This window comes from Protopterus annectens, chromosome 3.part1 (assembly GCF_019279795.1).
Source record: "Protopterus annectens isolate FY-2018-M chromosome 3.part1, PAN1.0, whole genome shotgun sequence".
NCBI lineage: Eukaryota > Metazoa > Chordata > Ceratodontiformes > Protopteridae > Protopterus > Protopterus annectens.
This window is the reverse complement of record NC_056732.1, coordinates 1,049,112,615-1,049,130,471: the sequence shown is the minus strand read 5'-3', so window position 1 is coordinate 1,049,130,471 and position 17,857 is coordinate 1,049,112,615. Positions and strand designations below refer to the sequence as shown.

The following is a 17,857-nucleotide window of genomic DNA, read 5'->3' as shown; positions in this document are numbered from 1 at the left end:
ATTTTATATTTTTGCATCACATTTTTGGTCTGTTTTTCATAAAATTGCAGTTTTCTGGCAAATTAGTGGCAAATTGTTAAAGACTGAAGTTAGAAAATAATGGCAGACATTTGAGTTTCAGATTTCATACCTTTCAGAAAATTCGTACTAATGCAAGAACTACTACTATTCTATTATCTTTTCTAAGTTTATAAGAGCAATGTTTAAAAAAGTCCTTATTTTTGGACCTTTGCCTCAGTTTTATTTATGAGTTTGTTGCTCTAAGAGGTTGAGAGGTGTGTGTGTGTGTGTGTGTGTGTGTGTGTGTGTGTGTGTGTGTGTGTGTGTGTGTGTGTGTGTTAGGTAGGTAGCATACCTCTCAACTGTCCAAATTTTGCAGAATGTCCATATTTTTGCCCCATATTTTTTGTCTGTTCCTCATAAATTTTGTGATTTTCTAGAAAAATCATTGAAGGCTGAAGTTGCTAAATAATGACAGACATTTGAGTTTCAGACTTCATGTCCTTTAGAAAAATTCATACTAGCACAAATCCTGTTATTCTAGCAACTTTCTCATACTAGCACAAATCCTGTTCTAGCAACTTTCTAAGTTCATGAGAGCATTATTTAATATCTGTCCCTGTTTATTTTAGGCTTTGTCCATATTTCTTGCACTAAGAGGTAGGTACTGTAGGGGTGTGTGTGTGTGAATGAAACATCTTAGTTAGGGGTAGCAGGTGGTTAGTAATTTACTCAAGCTCAAAACCTGTACCTTAGTTACAGAAAACAAAAGCATAAATTCTCTACCCCAACTACCATGCTGCATTTTTCAAAGAACTGACATTTCAGGTTAATTTTCAATTCAAGGAACCGAGTTTGAGTGAATTTATATTATATTACTGAAGAGGCATTACAGCGAATGCCTCTTCATTGACACTAAAAGAGCGAACCGTGAATTACGAGAATGGCCGTAGCTTGGCTGGGGAGGGGGGGGTAGCAGTTTGAGAGCTGTGAGTACAAATTTGAAAATCCTAGCTACACCCCTGAAAGACCCTGTGGAACACCTCCAAAATCCATCTGGCTATATAATCATTCACTTTTAGTCTTTCTAAACATTTTCCAATTACTACATGGGACAAGCTGTCAAATACTTTAGACAAATTTAAAAATAAAACACCAGGTGCTAAGCTCTGTTCCATAGCTTCAACCACAGAAGCTAATTAAGATTCATGAGTGTTGATTTGCATTTAAGATAGCCACATATATATATATATATATATATATATATATATATATATATATATATATATATATCTGTGTGTGTGTGTGTGTGTGTGTGGGTGTAGCAATAGAAACAGAGAGAGAGAGAGAGAGAAAGTGAAAGAGAGGGAGAAATTGGTAAAGTGGAGTTGTAAAACCTGTCATTCAGCCAGATGGCCTATAAGTGGAGTAAAAGTAGCCCTAATTCTCCAAAATAAATGGAAACTGAAATCAAAAGAGATGCTTTCCTGTTACATCAAAGGGGTAGCAGAGGGATGCAGGCAGGGACCTGGTTCTCAGGAGTTGTATAGGCAAAAGTGTGATACCAAAGTTGGGGTCTGTCCAAGAATGTCATGCTGGTGGGAACTTGATACAAAAAGAATTGCTCAAAAAGTAAGGACACGTCCACCAAACCAAATTGTAGTACAAAGACAACAAATCAGCTCGGGTTACCACAAGGATAAATACGCTAATTTATTACACAAAGTGTGATAGTCATGCTGGTGGGAACTTGATGCAAAAAGAATTGCTCAAAAGGTAAGGACATGTCCACCAAACCAAACTGAAGTACAAAGACAATAAATCATCTTGAGTTACCACAAGGATAAATATGCTAATTTATTATGCAAAGAGTGATGGCCTCTCATTACACAGGGGCCAGTAATCAAGAAGCCTCAAGCCTCACCACCAACACTAGTGAGAGATGGTCATTACAAACAGGAATGGATTTACACAGTATTTGAAATGCTGCTCTCTGCATCAAGCACAATGTCCTCCAAGAGCACACTGGGAACATGCCCCCACACCTAGTATTGGAGACTCTGTCTCTCCAGATCTGAAAAAGACTCACTTTGGAGCACTGTGTCCCAGTTCCAAGTAGCTGACACACCTACATCTGGGTATTTAATTTTCACACACACACATGCCCGGAAAATGCTGCCACAGATCTACTAGCTGTGTCCCCTTATGCATAGACAATAGGGTAACTATGCTGCCACCAGTCTGCTACTAACAGGCAGTTAAACGGTATTCAATTATACTGAGTAAAATCAATACCAATATAAATGGTAGAGTATAACCCAATCAGCAAGGCTTTTGGAGTGGCCAAGGCATCACAAGAATAAGCACAAGTACTTTTAAGATGTTAAAAGAAATCTCTAAAAGACCGCCACAATAAAGGATATAAAAATATTTAATAATGTTTGTTTGTCTTTTCGACTTTTCCCAGTTAGGGGTCACCCCAGCAGAATTCTGGTCTGCTAATAATTGGCAATAGATTTTTTTTATGGTGCAGAGTTGCCAGCCCAACACCCAACCTTCAGCAAAGGTGCGCCCATTCACGCATGTCTTTCGGAGGCCACTCGACTGTGGGAAGGACATGCAGACTCCACACAGAAGGCACTCCAGCCGTGAATCGAACAGGAGAACCTCTTGCTGTGAGGCAAAAATGCTACCGCTGTACCACTGCGGCTTAAAAATATTTAATAATAAAATAAAAAAAACATGAGATTATCAAATCTCTAAGTGCAATAAATATTAGAGTTTCAATCACAAGAGAAATAAAAATAGTTGGACAGATTCAAGCAGACACAGAAAAACTATACTTAGTTAATCTCACTGTAATTCTTGACTGTCTAAATAAGTACTGTTCCTTATCTAACTTAATTAATACAGCAAGGAAAGATTAGATGCTGAGTTCCATGGGTTGATACACAGACAGTAAAGATTAGATGCTGAGTTGCTTACTTTCACAAGGCAAGGTGATGATCTTCCCCCTAAACTGAACTCAACTGAATTGACTGTGATAACTGTCATATATTTTCATATCAGGTTCCAAAGAAAACCTGGTTCTGGTTATAGAATGACATCGCATTTGATCACATGACTCTGGTAGAGAACAGACTCAGAGGTTTTCTAAGATCTGTTGCAGTACTTGAAAATTATAGAATTCTTTGTTTAATTATAAACATTCAATCAGTTATAATAAAACTGTTGATACATTTTTAACATAAACATCTGTACAATCTGTCAGTGTGATAATCAAATGACAGAAAATTATTTACAAAACTATTAGCAAAACTCCAGCTAACTATGCTGGCATATGTTACACATGCACCGCCCTATTCTCCTTGGCACAGATGGCAATGCCTCACATTGTCACACGAAGCACACACTATTTTAAGCTTTCACAAAAGAGTTTCATCAAGTATACAGATTCCAAAAGCAATCAAAGCTATTTAATCATGCATGTATTATATATATATATATATATATATATATATATATATATATATATATATGTTGTTTGTCTTTTCCCCAGTAAGGGGTCACCACAGCGGAACTCTGGTCCGCTAATGATTGGCAGTAGATTTTTACAAAACGCCGAGGTGCCCGCTCAACACCCAACCTTCATTGAAGGCACGCCCATTTATGCACGCATGTCTTTCGAACACTACCAAACCACGGGGAGGACATGCAGAATCCACACAGAAGGCACTCCCAAGCCAAGCCGAGAATCAAACGGGAGAACCTCTTGCTGTGAGGTAACAATGCTACCACCGTGGCTACATCTATCTATATATATATATATATATATATATATATATATATATATATAAATATATATATATATATATATATATATATATATATATATATATATATATATATATATATATATATATAGATAGATAGATATCTATAGAGGGCAGCACAGTGGTGCAGCGGTAGCATTGTTACCTCACAGCAAGAGATTCTTCGGTTCAATTCTCAGCTGGGGTGCCTTCTGTGTGGAGTCTGCATGTCCTCCCTTCATTTGTGTGGGTTTCCTCTGGGTGCTCTGGCTTCCTGTCACATTGTAAAGACATGCGTCTTGAGCATTTCTCTCCAGGCCTCCGCTGAAAATTAGCTTTGTTCTAAGTTGGACTTTCCGGTTAACAAATGTAAAATAAATATATGGATTATTTTCATTTGTGTGTGTGCATCTATCTACTTATCTATTTTTATATATATATATATATATATATATATATATATATATATATATATATATATACATATATATATATATATATATATATATATAGATATATATATATATAGAGATATATATATATATATATATATATATATATATATATATATATATATAGGTTCATAGGTTCATACTAGGCTATCTGCCCTGAGGCAATTATAAGCCTAGCCCGATTCTGTATGGCTTACACCACCCCTTGATTTGAGTATACTGTGCCCTTTTTAAGGTTTAGTTTACTGTGCCTCTGTCTAATAGTGACACGGGAGTAATCCCTGGAACAAACCTACGATTCCCCATCCACCTATCGAGATTCTTCTTGAAGAGATTCAGTGAGGTGCTCTGCCTCACATGAACTGGAATTCTATTCCAGAGCGAAGGGAGCCTCTGGGTTATGAACCTGTCCCTCCAGCAAGTTCTATTTACTTCTGTGCTGAGGTTCAAGTCCCTCGAGCATATAGCTCTAAGGGATTTAGATTTACTGAGGTGGAGCATGTCCATTAATTCTGGATTTGACATAGCTTTGTATGTCAGGCATAGATCGCCTCGAAGTAGGTGGTATGCAACTAAGTAGAGCTGGAGTTTTTTTAACCGAGCAGCATATGGCATCTGTTTGAGACCCTTGATCCTCTTGGTGAGATACTTTTGGGGTCTTTCTAATTGCTGCAGGTGTCGGGTAAGGTACATCCCAAAAGGGGCATTGTATTCTATGATGGGCCTGATGAGGGATGAATAAAGGCACGATTACCTCTCTTGATCTAGATGTGAAACCCTTCATGATGAGGTGGGCTATGTAGAAGGTCTTTCTAACCACTTTGGCAATGTGGTTTTCAAAGAGAGATTGCTATCAACTTGGGTCCCCAGGTCCCTAATAACTTTCTCTGTACTTAATGGGTTTCCGCCTATGTGGTAATTTGTGGGCACATTGTTTTTGCCAAAGGGTATGACTATACATTTTTTGGCATTTAGCTTTAAACCATGGTGCTGGCACCAGTTATCTGTCTCTGTGAGACCTTTTTGAAGGATGTTTGTGTCAGCTGGAGAGTTGATTATGGCACCCAGTTTGCAGTCGTCTGCGAACTTGGTGAGCCATAGTCCTCCCACATTTGCCTGTACCTCAGAAAAGTATATACTGAACAAGAGTGGTCCCAGGACAGAACCCTGTGGGATGCCACTTGTGACTGGTTTCGAGTCTGACATGGCTCCAGCAACTCTCACTCTGTGGGTTCTGTCTTTGAGCCAGTTTGCGACCCATCTTGTGACATAGGGGTTTATATTTAAGCTGGATAGCTTATCTATGATGCCCGAGTGGGGTATTGTGTCAAATGCCTTTGCAAGGTCCAGATAGGCTGTGTGGACTACCTTCCCTTCATCTATGGGTTTGGTGACTGTTTCGAAGAAGTAAAAAAACCCTAAAGGCAGCGAATCCAAGAAGCAAGGAACAGGCAGGATGTCAAATAACCCTTTAATACTGTTTCGAAGAAGTCTTCCAGGTTCAAAAGGCAGGATCTGCCCTTGACAACACCGAACTGGGTAGGATCTAGTGTCTGTAGGTCCCCAATGTCTTTGTTTATGAGCTCCATGATGATCCTCTCCATAGCCTTGCAGACTAAGCTAGTCAGGCTTATGGGGCAATAGTTTCCAGGGTCCGTAGAGGCTCCACCTTTGTGGAGTGGGACCACTGTTGCTGTATGCCATTCTGTGGGCACATATCCTGTAGTGAGGCTGAGATTGTATAGCTGTTTTATTTGAGGGATTAGTTCCTCTTGGAGTTCATGTAGGACGCAACCTGGGACGCCATCTGGTCCCATGGAGGCAGTGTTTTTTGCTTTGGAGAGGGCAGCCTTCACTTGAGCATCAGAGATGTTTGGGAGGCAGCCCTCTGCTGGGATAGATACTTGCTCTTTTGGGGGGAGGGGGTGGAGAAGTTTGCACTGAACCTGTCAACCTGTCTGCCAGGATATTGGCGATGTCTGTGGGTTCAGTGTATTTTTTGTCATTTAGAATCAACTCAGAAAAAGTCTGGGAGTTGCATCCCAGGTTTCTAACATAACTGAAAAAAGCCTTATGATTGTCTTTGGTGTCCTGTGCAGTTTTTCTCTCGAAGCTGGCCTTGGAGGATTTTATGAGGGATCGTAATTTTTTGCTAGTACTGATCAGAGATGCCTTCCCTATTAGGGATTTTACTCTATCATGTAGTAGTTTCCTCCTTCTGTTGTACAGTTTATTTATGGCAGGGGTCCACCAGACTGGATGCCTGCCTTTGGATGATTGGGTCTTGGTTTTGTTTGGGATAGCATGATCCATGCATTCCTGGAGATGTCCGTAGAATGCGTTTATATAGGATTCTGCAGTTTGGGCCGTAGTTTCCACTGGCCCTGGGGCCTTGAAGGATTCCACTTCAGTTTTGAGAAGTGAGAAGTTCACTTTTGAGAAGTTTTTCACTGTGGTTTTCTGGGCTGGGGTGGGATCGGGATGTGGACATCCAGTGAAATTAATTTATGGTCTGATCTTACCAATGAGGGATATACTTCTGGTGTGGAGCATAGAGTCCCCATGTTGGTAATGATCAGGTCTAGTATGTTGTCCCCTCTTGTGGGAGTGGTGACTAGTTGTTCCATAGCATTTGAGTTTATAATTTCCAGGAACCTTTGGGCTAAGGTGCTGGGGCTTGAGTGGTGCTCCCAGTCAATGTTTGGGTAGTTGAAGTCACCCAATATAATGGTGTTTGGAGAGATCTTCATGTTCTCCAATGTTTTCAGGAAAGCCGAGTGGGATTCCTGACTTTGAGAGGGTGCTCTGTAGGATGCTATAAACTGAAAAGCAGTCTTGCCCACTGTTAGTTGCACATGGATGGTCTCCGATACTTGCAATGCCACTAACCTGGAGGTGTGGATATCCTTGATAAATATGGAAACTCCCCCTCCTTTTGTGGTTCGGTCTGGGTTTTGGGGCCGAAAAGCATGATATGAGGTATAGCCTGGTAGTGCTGGGGTGCTCTCTGGAGCCTTGAACCAGGTTTCTGTCACTGCACAGATATCGATGTTCTCCATACTGAGGAGAGCTTCGAGTGCGTGCATCTTGAGGTTAAGACTTCTGGCGTTTAGCAGCATTACCCTTAGTTTCTTGTTCCTTGTGCTGTCTATGGGGGTGGGTTTGACTTTTGAGCCTTGCCTAAAAAAGGCACTATGGGGATGGCAAGAGCCTTTGCCAATATCCGAAAGCCCAGTGGTGACAGGTGCAAGCCATCCCTAGCGAAGCAAAGTGGCTTGTCGAGCATGTCATCCCAGGCTGACAGACACTGGATCCCCTTTGAATGACACCAAAATTTTAGCCAATTGTTAAAATCGATCATTTTGTCTTTGTACTGTGGCATCATTCTAGGTGAGGGTAAGATGCTGCTCAAGGTCAGGGTCAATCAGAGAGCTCCTCTATGTCTCTTTTCATGTAGTCCAGGAAGGTACGTCTCAGGTCATTCACACCAGCATGTACAATGACTGAGTCATATTTGTATTTGCTTTGGAGTGACCTGAGTGCTTGAGTTATGTGGTGGATCCTAGCACCCAACAGGCAGCTCACTGTGACCTTCTCTTTATTCAGCCTGGTGAGCGGGACATCAGTGTGTCTGACAATAGAGTCACCTATTACAAGAGTATCAGGTGTGTTATTCAGCCTTAAGGGCTGTGGCTGCTTGGCACACTGACTTTGTGGGCTATGTGTTGTGTGTGTTTTGTTTTGAGGTAGCGTTTGCTTGGATGTCTGCTTTGGAGGTCTCTGTTGCTTAGGTAGATTTTTATTTAGAGCCTCCGATTGTTTGTGTGTATTTATGTGTTTGGTTCGCTGATGTGATGGGACTATGTGATACTGGAATTGTGTTGTGTGAGGTTACCTTCTCCTCCTGACTGGTTACACCAGTTTTGAGATGAGAGAGCTCAGCCTCCAGTTTGGCTAAATAGTTGCATCTCTCACATATATTTGAACCTGTTTGGAGGAGGAGAGGGTTGTCCGTGTACATGAGACAGTTGTAACATTGCCTCAAAATTCCCAGATTCACCAGCTGGACTGGAGAGGAAACCATTGACTGACCTTTGGACATGCTAGAGTAATATAGGGAAACTGAATTTAAGATGGACCAATAGGGGACAGGGTAATCATAGAGAGTATAAGAGTAAGTAGTGCTTATGGTTTAATAGTGCTAACTTGTAGGATTACTTAATTGGACCAGTGAAGGGCCTTAGAATGAGAATATGGTGTTTAAATTGAGAGATAGAGCAGTTCTAAGGTAAAAAGTGAAGAGCAGACTTTGTGGAGCCAGGAATAGTTTAAACCCAATTAGGCGGCGCTGCCCGCTGTTGCGCTTTGCACAAAAATGCGCAAAACTGCGCAAAAGAGGGTTTTAAGAGAGGAAGATGAAGGAGTTTTGGAATTGACCCAAAATGGCCAATAAAACTACAGTTTCAAGTCTGTAACCACTCCCACAGGGGCAGGCAGGCTGCTCAATGTTTTTCACTGCCACTGATCAACAGAGAGACTTCCCTTTAGCCCAAGCAAAAAATGGCCCCACAGAAACTTACAAACAGTTCAAGAACAGCAAGCCTGTAACTGAACTTTTTTAAATCTCAGAAAAGTGGGGAAAAAAGCAAGATTTTTTTTTGTTTTTTTGTTTTTTCAGAGATAGCAGAGGTTCACAAGTATCAACAAGTTATAACAGTGCAGTAAATGACCCCACACAAGAGTGCTAGGCCAAAGACAGATAAAATGCAAGTTTTGAGAAAAAAACGATTTTAAAAATAAGTGCAAACAGGAAATTCAGCAAACAGCTTTAGGTTGTGCTCTAAATACAGTTACTAATGCAGAAATCAAGTTTCACAAGCCAGAAAATGCTCAAAATAGGCGGCTATGCAGAAAAACTTAGCAAATAAACAGAGAAAAAATACTTAAAATCTCAAAAGTGGCTCCTTTCTTCTCTCAGCGTTTTCTCCTCTTGGTGGGTGCCTCACCAACAGCCATATCTATATGGATCAACTTTCAATTAACGAAACTACTATCCATCAAATGGCAGAAACAAGAACCCAATTCTCTGAAAGCTGAATTACATGGAAACAGACATTGCTGACAGCTGAATTAGTGAAAATGCACTTGCCCGTTAAATAGGGTGTACAGCTTTAAATTGAAGACGGAAGTGTTTTTAGCTGTAGGAGCTTACCATCATGTACAGTGTTGGAGTTTTGCAGAATAGCTCCCGGAGTCCTGGGTGAAATATGTTTTGCAGGTAAATCACTCCAAAGAGGTTACACATTAACTATGGTAGGTTATGTGTATTATTAGAAATGTGTTGGAGATCGCAGTACAGTGGGGTAAGGGAATTTTTCCTTTTCCCCACTGTAGTGTGATCTTGCTGTTGTGATATATTAGTAGCGGAGATGCAGGGTGCTGTGGGGTGCAGGGGAGCTTGCCCCCTGCATAATATAATGCAGTGAATTTTTGTGTGTTTTTATTGTTTTGTAGGGTTTAGTTCATTTAAAGATGATTTTGGTGACTGAGCTGTCAGTATGTTAAGTTTCCATGTAAGTGAGCTTTCAGTGAATTGAGTTCATTTTCTTATGTTCAGTGGATCATACTTTCGTTAATTGAAAGTAGATCCACATATATATATATATATATATATATATATATATATATATATACATATATGGTTTCACTTTACAATCCTGAAATACTAAAATATCGGAATTCAGTATCTCAAGACTGTAAAGCCGAAAACTGAAAAAGCTGAAACCCCAAAAGCGCAAAATTCAAAATCACAACTGCCCACATACACACTCCACATGCAAACAATCACACATACACCTTCCTCCCTACACCACAAACCAACAAAAACACAACAATACAAACACACACGTGGACCCTGCACTTCCCTTGCGGGGGGGGGGTTGTGCCCCCCCACACCCCCGCTACTTATATATACTAACTCCGTGGTCGCACTAAAAGCAAAAACACACAAAAACCACCACTACACATTCTGCACTTCCCTTGCACAAATGCATATCACATACGTACAAATACCACCACTCTCAACACTTACACACTCACAATCTTACATACCTACCCTAAGCCACACCTCAGAACTCCAAACACACTCACACACACTAAATTCCCTACCCAAAACCCCTAGTAAAACATCACTTACCTGAATCTCCAGGTACATCCACATACCACACTGCACATCATGAACACACGCAATCCCACGTCACGTACACAACTCCACAACCGCGGATTCGACATTTCCACATTTGGGATTTTGCACTTTCGCTTAAGTGCAGTTTCAACATTTCGGTCTCGAGCTACTGAAGTTCGATATTTCAGTAGTTCGAGATTCTGAAGTGAAACCACACACACACACACACACATATATATATTCATATGTCAGCCTTCTAAACATCAATCGCAAAGGGCCAAAAAAATGAAATTTGATACATTAACATGCAGGTGCCAAGAAAGAACCTTAGGACATGCAATTCCCCCCCTTCACCCCCTACAGCCCTGCTAATTATATATACTAATTTCAAGTTCACTCAGTATCAGGGAAAGGATATATTTCCCTACCCCAATAATCTTGCAGGTCCTTGTTAGCATGTCGAATGTTCATAACACTGACATTCATAACAGTGTTCTGGAAGACCGAAAAGGAACAACACTGAAGTGCCTCAAAATTAAAAATGAAAACATCAGCAATAAAAAGCTTTTGCGGAGGAGCAAGCTCTCCTACACCCCCACACCCTTGGCTACTTATATATACCAACTCCAACATTACACTGCAACTGGGAATGGGTAGCACCCCAAAACCAGCTGTATTGTGATCTTGCACGCTCACTTATCTGCACAGTTCAATCCTTTCAATGTAGGTGTTATGGCTCTTCGATGTTTTGCCATTTTGATCTTCTGGGATTGCTGTTATGAATGTTGATGTTATGAACATTTGACATTCTAACAGGGACCTGTCTTGCACTCCTGTCGACAATCTGCTTACTGGACCAGTTGTAGTCAATTAAACAGATGTTGGAAAAGATCTCTGTAGACCAAACATAGGGCACCCACATTCACATACACACACACACACACACACACACACACACACACACATATATATATATATATATATATATATATATATATATATATATATATATATATATATACATGCTTATCTCATATATGCAAAAATATACGTAAAAATATAGTTAAAGTAGTGATAGACTCAATAAAGCTAGGAATAAGTTCCGGTTGCCCTTTCCACAGAATAAACATGTCATTTTATTTGTTATTTTACAGACTTTTTAAGTTGCCCTGTGGGGATTCTTACATGTTGACATCTTGTTTTAATATTATTGCTATGTATTCAGTAGTAACCTTGGCTATATATGCCTTAATGTAAAGGACTTGGAAATGGATTCCCTTTTGCTGCCTTCAACTCGTCCATATTGGCCGTTTGTTCTATTGGCCAATTTGGATTTATTTTTAAACCTATATCTTAGTGTTATTTAGTTTTAATTAAAGTAAATGGACATATTTTGGGATTGTTTTTAATTTAATTTGAATTGTTGTTAGTTAAATGTAAACATAACTAGTTTTTTGTAGTATATGTGAAAAAGTTTGGGAAAGAGTTTTTAAGTAGTATAATAATTAACTCATTGAGTGCATGCATCAATTAATTAGTATCACATGATGTCTTAAACGGTTTTAAAAGGATGGGCTGGATGTGATTACGTTGTTTTTGATTTCTGTTTTTTACCTTCTGAAGAAGGAAATGCATAGTTATTTCCGAAAACACTATTAAAGTTGTGTTAAAGGAAATCCACTTTGTGACTGTTCGTGACTGCTTTTAATAGTAGTTTGGCGGTACTCAGCTAACCACTTCATGCTTTGTGTTTAACAATGACCGCCACAAGTACTGTTAGCCAACAGGGTGCTGGCAGAAATTGGGCTACTGTTGGCCGAAGGAGGAGAAGAGGTGGAAGGCATGGCCGAAGGCAGGAAGAAAGGAGAAAGGCTAGGACTGTGGTAGTGAGGGTTGGAACTTTGAATGTTGGCAGTATGACTGGTATAGGGAGAGAGCTAGCTGATATGATGGACAGAAGGAAGGTTGGTATATTGTGTGTTCAAAAGACCAGATGGAAGGGGAGTAAGGCTAGGTGTATCGGTGGTGGGTTCAAATTGTTTTATCATGGTGTGGATGGGAGGAGAAATGGCATAGGAGTTATTCTGAAGGAACAGTATGTGAAGAGTGTTTTGGAGGTGAAAAGGGTATCGGATAGAGTGATGTTTATGAAACTGGAAATTGATGGTGTAATGATTAATGTTGTTAGTGCATATGCTCCACAAGTTGGGTGTGCAATGGATGAGAAAGAAAAATTTTGGAATGAATTGGATGAAGTGGTTATGACTATATCCAAGGGTGAGAGAGTGGTGATTGCAGCAGATTTCAATGGGCATGTTGGTGAAGGGAACAGTGGGGATGAGGAAGTGATGGGTAGGTATGGTGTTAAACAAAGGAATGCAGAAGGTCAGATGGTAGTGGATTTTACGAAAAGGATGGACATGGATGTGGTGAATACGAATTTTAACAAGAGGGAGGAGCATAGGGTGACATACAAGAGTGGAGGAAGATGCACACAGGTGGATTATATCTTATGTAGGAGGGCCAGTTTGAAGGAGATTGGAGACTGTAAAGTGGTGACCAGAGAAAGTGTAGTTAGGCAGCATAGGATGGTGGTTTGTAGGATGACGTTGGTGATCAAGAAGAAGAGGAGGAGGAGTGTGAGGGCAGCATCAAGGATCAAATGGTGGAAATTGAAAAAAGGTACTTGTGAGGTGGAGTTCAGGGATGAGTTAAGACAGGCACTGGGTGGCAGTGAAGAGTTACCAAATAGCTGGGTAACTACAGCACAGCTAGTAAGGGAGACTGCTAGAAAGGTGCTTGGTATCACATCAGGACAGAGGAAGGATGACAAGGAGACATGGTGGTGGAATGAGGAAGTACAGAAGAGTATACAGGCAAAGAGGTTGGCAAAGAAGAAGTGGGATTGTCAGAGAAATGAAGAAAGTAGACAGGAGTATAAGGAGTTGAGGTGCATGGCAAAGAGAGAGGTGGCGAAGGCTAAGGATAAGGCATATGAAGAGTTGTATGAAAGGTTGGACACTAAGGAGGGAGAAAAGGACCTGTACCGATTGGCTAGACAGAGGGACCGAGCTAGGAAAGATGTGCAGCAGGTAAAGGTAATAAAGGATAATGAGGGAAACATACTCACAAGCGAGGAGAGTGTGTTGAGGAGATGGAAAGAGTACTTTGAGGGGCTGATGAATGAAGAGAATGAGAGGGAGAGAAGGTTGGATGATGTAGGAATAGTGAATCATGAAAAATCCTGTAGTAGTCAAACGGAAAGCAGGAAACACGCCAGCAAAGGTCCAAATGTTTTAATAATCCAAATGGCAAAAACCAGCAGAGCAGAAAGGCACAAATAAACGCTCTTAACAAATAAATTGCGTTTTCGTCTTTAGCAACAATGACTTCATCAGATAATGATTAAAACAATTAATTAATCCTTTGTATATTCAAAGCTTTTCAAATCTTACCCTATCAGTCAGAGTGCATCAAGTAGCAGCCAATCATAATATTAACTTTGTTAAAAAACTTGTTCATTGAAAATGTGTATATACAAATCAATACAATTCTTCCATTTATTAAAATAAATATATTAAAAACTCCTAAATATCTAATACTGAATACTTTTATTCTTGTACATAAACAATTCCAATATTAAAAATGCATAAAAACAAGTATATATTTAAAATAATTAATTTAGTAAGTTAATTGTTTCCTTTGCTTAGCCTTAGCAAATATCACCATCTATTGGGCTTCTTAAAAATTACAGTTGGAAGATATATTTTTTTGTTATAAATCTGCAGCTTTTAATTTGAGTACTGGGGTTATAGAGATGGTATCATTTAGTCCAGGTTTTTTTGTGGCATTAAGATATATTTGCCACCAAAGTTCTCTGTACCCTACCCTCTCTTCCCATAAACCCCCTCTTAAATCCCTTTTCACCTGTTCAATAACAAAGAAGTTAAATTTAGCCTCCTTACAATCTTTTGTATGCCTATATAAGGCATTAGTATCTTTAGCCTTTGAAATTTCATAATTATGCTCGTATATTCTTCTCCTCAAGACTCGTTCAGTCTTTCCTATATAGAAAGAACTGCACTTATTACAAATTCCTATATAAATAACACCCCTTGTCTCACAATTATAATAACCATTAATTTTTATAATTTTATTTCTACTAGGGACACTTATCTCACTAGCATTTGCCATGTATTCACATTGGTTGCAGTGGCCACACTTGTAACTACCTCTCCTTATTTGCCCATCTATTCCATAACTTACTTTATTTTCTTTAGTATGGGACTCTAAGATGTCTTTAATAGTCTTGGAATTCCTATATACAATTTTAGGTGTTAAATTATTAATACTACTCAAATCAGATAGGTCCGAAAATTTAGTCCATTCATTTCGAAGACTTAGCTAAATCTAATGTTGGACATATTGTATTCCATAATTAAAGCCTGTTCATATTTGATTTCAGTATCTAAATTCCCAATATTGTCATTTGTAATTCTGTTGACAATTTTTTGTCCCTTTATTGGCTGAAATTTAGTTGTTCTACCTAATTCTACTTCTGTCCTCAATTTTGTCACAAAATCATACGGATAACCCCTTTCTTTAAACATCTTACTGAGTGTATTGCATTCAACCAGAAAATCTTCACTAGCGCTGGTCATTATACTACCCCTCACAAACTGTCCTTTGACAATATTTTTCTTACAATGTGAGGGGTGCGCTAGTGAAGTGAAGAAAGGAGTTACAAAAAGTTTCCTTCCTGTAAATTTTGGTTTCAAAATCACCCTCTGTCTTATATATTTCCACATCTAGGTATTGTAATTTATCCCTAGAGAGGGTGTATGTAAATTTCAGAAAATTGGTAGAATTGTTTATATAATTGAAAAATTCGTTGAATTTTTCTATTCCTGCTATCCAAAAAAGGACAATGTCATCCAGAAAACGGCGATACAATGTCCAACATTTCTTGTACTCAGAATTAATTACGAAGTCTTCCTCCCATTTAGTTAAGACTATATTGGCATAGGTGGGCGCCAGGTAGACCCCCCCACTGATTATAATGAGGATGATATAAATGGAAGAATCCATTCAGAATATGATAATGAATTTCCACCATTGAGAAGAGAGTCATTCAATTCTCATATGAACCAGAATGTAAATCAAAATTTTCAAAAAAGGGGGGGGGAGAAGGGGGAGGGGGAGGTATTAAGTCGAATACACCCCACCTCTGATTTAGTCCACCATTACAATAACATACAGATTGATGGTATTAGATATACATTAGATAATTTTACTATCTATAATTTTAGTAATGTTATCCCTACAAAACAATATTTTCACTTGTTGAGCAAAGGGTTCAAGTTCATTCCCTCTGTGAAAGGGGAGATGGTGAAAACCATTATTGATTTAAAATTATTCCTAAGAAAAATTAATTTTGATATTGTGTTTTCTTCAACTAATACTAGTATCAGATTAAATAGACCTCCTCAAGACTCAGGATTGGTACGCAGAAGTTTATTTAACCCCCCTTTACACCCACAAATTAGAAATTTCGAATACATGTTGGAAAAAGAAATTAGACAATTATATGAAGAAAGGGTTATTGAGTTTAACCTGTCCAAACAGGAAAATGAAATATTGTATGAATTAAAGAACAACAGGGATTTGAGAATAATGAAACCCGATAAGGGGGGAGGTATTGTCTTCATGGACAATATTATATATGAAGGCAAAATGAACTCTATATTAAAAGACACTGATAAATACACTCCTGTCTCACTCAATGAAATAAATTTGGCATATTATGAAATTGATAATTTACTAAAAAATATGTTATATGAGGGACTACTAGACAGAAAGACCTTTGAATTTTTGTATGTGGAAAAACCTAGAACACCAATAATATTTGGAATACCTAAGGTCCACAAAAATATGGAAGACCCACCCCTGAGACCTATTGTCTCAGCGGCAGGGTCTAAAACTCTTCCATTAGCCAAATATGTGGACCAAAAGGTAAAACACATAAGTGTAGAGAATCTACACACATTAAAAGATTCTTGGGACCTTTTAAGGTGTATTGGGCCAGATTTATATAATGACAACTTGGTATTTATTACAGTAGATGTGGTAGATCTCTTTACAAGTATACCGCATAATGAAGGCCTAGCCATGTTTGAGGAAATGGTTTACAGGGACACCAAATTAACTCAAGCTGAAAAAAGTGTAACTACCGGTTTGGTGGATATGGTCTTGAGATACAATTATTTTACATTTCTTGGTGAATACTATCAACAGGTCCAGGGCATAGCAATGGGCGCAGCATGTGCGCCCACCTATGCCAATATAGTCTTAACTAAATGGGAGGAAGACTTCGTAATTAATTCTGAGTACAAGAAATGTTGGACATTGTATCGCCGTTTTCTGGATGACATTGTCCTTTTTTGGATAGCAGGAATAGAAAAATTCAACGAATTTTTCAATTATATAAACAATTCTACCAATTTTCTGAAATTTACATACACCCTCTCTAGGGATAAATTACAATACCTAGATGTGGAAATATATAAGACAGAGGGTGATTTTGAAACCAAAATTTACAGGAAGGAAACTTTTTGTAACTCCTTTCTTCACTTCACTAGCGCACACCCCTCACATTGTAAGAAAAATATTGTCAAAGGACAGTTTGTGAGGGGTAGTAGAATGACCAGCGCTAGTGAAGATTTTCTGGTTGAATGCAATACACTCAGTAAGATGTTTGAAGAAAGGGGTTATCCGTATGATTTTGTGACAAAATTGAGGACAGAAGTAGAATTAGGTAGAACAACTAAATTTCAGCCAATAAAGGGACAAAAAATTGTCAACAGAATTACAAATGACAATATTGGGAATTTAGATACTGAAATCAAATATGAACAGGCTTTAATTATGGAATACAATATGTCCAACATTAGATTTAGCGAAGTCTTTCGAAATGAATGGACTAAATTTTCGGACCTATCTGATTTGAGTAGTATTAATAATTTAACACCTAAAATTGTATATAGGAATTCCAAGACTATTAAAGACATCTTAGAGTCCCATACTAAAGAAAATAAAGTAAGTTATGGAATAGATGGGCAAATAAGGAGAGGTAGTTACAAGTGTGGCCACTGCAACCAATGTGAATACATGGCAAATGCTAGTGAGATAAGTGTCCCTAGTAGAAATAAAATTATAAAAATTAATGGTTATTATAATTGTGAGACAAGGGGTGTTATTTATATAGGAATTTGTAATAAGTGCAGTTCTTTCTATATAGGAAAGACTGAACGAGTCTTGAGGAGATGAATATACGAGCATAATTATGAAATTTCAAAGGCTAAAGATACTAATGCCTTATATAGGCATACAAAAGATTGTAAGGAGGCTAA

General features: G+C 38.7%; 1 protein-coding gene across 1 annotated transcript in view; it reads right to left on the bottom strand.

Annotated features, from left to right (window-relative positions):
- Window positions 1-17,857, bottom strand: part of STPG2 (sperm tail PG-rich repeat containing 2) — a 3,054,419-nt gene that overhangs the window by 840,071 nt on the left and 2,196,491 nt on the right. The gene's annotated exons all lie outside the window — the stretch shown is intronic.